The sequence below is a fragment of the Coenobita brevimanus genome, chromosome 93 (assembly GCF_032717465.1).
Source record: "Coenobita brevimanus isolate Jiangsu-jjx chromosome 93, ASM3271746v2, whole genome shotgun sequence".
NCBI classification, from domain to species: Eukaryota; Metazoa; Arthropoda; class Malacostraca; order Decapoda; family Coenobitidae; genus Coenobita; species Coenobita brevimanus.
Genome location: NC_137046.1, coordinates 27,682,132 through 27,686,543, shown reverse-complemented (window position 1 = coordinate 27,686,543; position 4,412 = coordinate 27,682,132). Strand labels below are relative to the sequence as shown.

The following is a 4,412-nucleotide window of genomic DNA, read 5'->3' as shown; positions in this document are numbered from 1 at the left end:
GGAGGAATACAAGCAAACAGTTCGATGAACTGTGACAGTAAAGAAATAAAAATGCAAGAGTGCGATGAAGAGAGGTTGAAGGGAGTCAATATGTGGAGGTGAGTTGATGAGATGAAAAGCAGGCTTCTGACTCCACCCTGTTCAGAACATGTGGGGAGTACCCCACCCCCCTCATCCATCTGCAAGTTGTAGTCCACACAATGTTAAATAAAACCCATACAGAAATTCAGCAGCAGTGCGGGGGTTAAGAAGGCACGGAGTCAACTTAGCACACACAATCTCTTGGAAGCTGATATTCCATGTGAGGGTGAATCCCCCGACTAGGACCAATGGACCACAAAGCCCTGCAGGGCAAGGAGAGATCCTATGATATATCGCTACAGCTCTCACCAGAAATACGCTAGCCTGGTGAGGCCTCAAACTGTCCTAGAGAGGTAATATGATCTTTCCATGGTAGGTCCCAAGAGAAAGAAACCCCATGGATACTGAGAATATAAAGGACTGAGTTGTATATTGCTGAATGTTAAAGGATACTCCTGCAGAAGATACAGACGAGTTGAAAGATGTTGGAACTGAGCTTTGGATGCATTAAAAACAAGTTTTCTTTCCCTCCAATCTGAGATATAAGACAACTCATCAGTCAAGTGTGCCACAACCTCATCCGGTGATTGGTGAAGCAACTGCCGTAATGGACACCGTGAGAAGCAAGTGAAGATATGAAAGCTGGAGTCAGCAACATATGAGTGGACGGAGTTAAAGTGCACCTCAGATCATTAACGAAATTAAGGAAGAGGTCTGGTGATAGGACAAAACCCTGAGGAACACCACTACCGACAGCTCCAGCGGAACACTTCCATCGATTTTATGTCCACCTCTTGCAGAGCTGGACAGAAAATTTATTCGTGTATGAAAGTGGTTAACTCTGGAGCTGTCTTTCTAAATACCAATATTTTCCAGCTTTTTCAATGAATTGTATCCAGATATCTCAAACAGAACAAATTTTGAATCTGGTTTTCTTTCTCGCTCAGTTTAATTTTGACAGAACGAGTTTTGTAGACTCTGCCTTGGGTTCTTTCCTTCATATATATATATATATATATATATATATATATATATATATATATATATATATATATATATATATATATATATATATATATATAAAGTTGCTGATATTGAGGTGCTACAGGTGATACGTGGTGAGGAATGAAACATTCAAAATCTGCTATACAGTACCGGTCAGCAGATGCTGCCTGCAACTAATGAATGTACGCTTCCTGGACTAATTTAGATTTTTGCGAATGTTTGTGAGAGGCAGGGAATGAAAGTAAGTGTAATTACGGGTGAAGTGATAGTTGTCAAGAGAGAATGTTTCACATGTACAGTTTTGGTGAATGAAGAGAGGCCGGAACTATGGAATAATCTAAGACTTTAGTGCAGTGACTGAAGAGAGAGGTAAAAGTGCAGAAGATTAGGGGGCATTGAGGGATTATCGTTACGAGTTGTGGCGCCTCCCAATGGCTGATCCTGGTGGGAGGAGCTATGGCTTGTGACGGAACGGGGACTACCGCATCCAACCGGTTTGTTAAGACTGTGGGTAGACCTTTGGGGGAATGACTTCACAAGTTTTGGCGCCTCCCACTGATTATAAGAACGAAGTGGAAGGAGACTGCATGTCAGCAGACGATTCAGGACAACCCTGTAGAGTGAACAAACTCCGTGTGAATCTATATACAGTACGTCAAAAGTTGTATGTGTTCTGCTGCACTTTCATTAACCCAGTACCGAGGACAGACTTCTCTAGCTACGTACTCTAAACTATTAATGTGAGTGTTTATACATATATTTATTTCTTTATATTTATTCATACATATACAGAGATAGATTAATGTATATATATATATATATATATATATATATATATATATATATATATATATATATATATATATCATCTCATCAGCCGTTTGAGTATCCACTGGAGAACCGGCCTATCCCGACCGAAGTGGGGACGATACAGCCAATGTATCTCTACCAAGTGGATTAGGTTGTCTGGTAGAGATTGTTTGTAGTGTGAGAAGTGCTTGTACAGTAAGTGTAATTGTAGTGCTGGAGTGGCTTTGGATGTGTGTAGTCTGTGAACCAAGTATAATCGGCCCACGCAAGGCGACTGGGTGCAAGCATACTTTATAGTATGCGACAGTGGTTCAACCACAGCACCCCTTGTGCCCGCCAATGCAATACGTGACCAGAAGAACGCTCCCAAAGTTTATCACCCTGGCGGGGCGCGAACCCTCGTTCTTCAGTGTCCGAAAACGCACACTTAACCACAGTACCACAGAGGCTCCATATATATATATATATATATATATATATATATATATATATATATATATATATATATATATATATATACGCAGGCATCACGAAGAGCAAAACGTGGCAGCAAAGAAGGCGAGTGAATATTGTACCTATAAATCAAGGTTCAAGAGCGGCCAGACGAGTCCAAAAGACACGCACGGATCGTAAAACACCAAAGATGAACTGCACAAGCTGATATAAGGACACGCACACACACACACACACACACACACACAGGCTGGACGGGGTTCAAGTTATAACCACTCCACAACATCGTACCAGTCAAGAATTGATGATGTCCAAAAAACAGCAAACCACAGGAAATACACTCTCTACAATACAGGGGTCCAAGGAAACTATGAAAGTGGAGGGCGAAGATGGTATGCAAATTGAGGGCGAATACCTCATCAATAAACCGTGGTATGGCCATGAAGGGATTGAGAAACGGTGGAGTTGAGAAATGGGTGAGGGGTGAGGCGGGGCAATTGAGAAACACACAGCTGGGGTCTCTTTTTTGTTTTACAGCCTCAAGATTTCGTGGTAAAGGATGGCGATTTTCGGGTGATAATTGTCCGTGCACCTGTTCAAGAGGAATATACAGTACATAAACACAAGCTCACGCATCCATAAATCTATGCTAACTTAGGTACGCATACACACAAGCACAGCACGCCATGACCACACGAACATGCAAGCGCTGAAACACACACACACACACACACACACACACCGCTCGCTGGTGCAGTGGTAACGTTCCCACTTGCCAACTGGTGGACGGGAGTTCGCGCCTCGCTCAGGTTGCGAAAAGTTTCACTGACGAAGTGGGTGGTTACTGTCCCCCTCGAGCAAGGGGACGGGTGTGTGTGTGTGTGTGTGTGTGTGTAAAGGTCACAGCCGCGCCCTTAGATCGGACTATATGAGCTCTCAGCTCCCTTCCGGGAGGGCAAAATCTGACCATCACGACCATCAAGTGATCCCGACCGACCCGGTGAATTACACACACACACACACACACATTATTATATATAGAAAATTCTGTGACCTTTATGAAATAGGAGTCCAAAACTACATTCCTCAACACAGACACAGAAATGGAAATAAAGAAATGGTTTACCACGTTGAGTACACCGCTTCCCGTCCGATCAGCGAAGTTAAGCAACGTTGGGTCTGGTTAGTACTTGGATGGGTGACCGCCTGGGAACACCAGATGCTGTTGGCATCCCTACGTGTCAAGTGGGGTTGGTGGAGGATTAGTGCCCCTCCCTGTAAAACAATTAACTCTAAGCCATTGGCCACCCCGTCTGGGATACATGGCGTCTAGCAATGGATGGATGGATGGTTTATTACAGAATGTAAAAATCAAAAGAAAAAAAAGAGACTTGCTGTGTAATAGATACAGAAGACACAATAGTGAGAGAGCATATAACAACTATAAACAGGCAAGAAATGATTATACAAAGATTAGGAGGGAGGCTCACAGATAGTTTGAGGAAGATATATATAAAAGTAGTGATCAACCTAAGCTATTTTACAGATAAATCCGAAGCAAAACCAAAGTTAAAGATAAAATACAGTCCATTACGGATGAGGGGATCATCTATACACAAGAGAAAGATATCTGTGAAGCACTAAATAAAAACTTCCAACCAGTTTTTACAAGAGAAAATAATTTAGAAAGAGATGATATGGATCATGCATGCCCACACGTATTACCAGATATACAAATATCTGAAAAAGAAGTACCGGAAGAGTTCAGTAAATCAGACAAAGGAAAAGCAAATGGTCCTGATGAAATTTTAGGTTGGGTGCTACATGAATATGCAGAAGAGTTAAGCAGACCATTGTATTTAATATTCAAGGAATCCTTGGTTCAAGATAAACTACTTGATATTTGGAAGAATGCAAACATTGTTCCCCTATTCAAGAAAGGGAATAGACTGAATCCACTCAACTCCCGACCAGTATCACTGACCAGTGTTGTAGGTAAGATACTAGAAAAGCTGATAGGAAAAGTTTGGGTAAAACATCTATAAGAACATATATACTATGAT

The 4,412-nt window shown here is 41.8% G+C and overlaps 1 pseudogene; it reads left to right on the top strand.

The window, feature by feature from the left end:
• Window positions 1-3,462: 3,462 nt before the first annotated feature.
• LOC145412650 (5S ribosomal RNA) lies at window positions 3,463-3,580 on the top strand (annotated as a pseudogene).
• The last annotated feature ends 832 nt before the right edge of the window (window positions 3,581-4,412 follow it).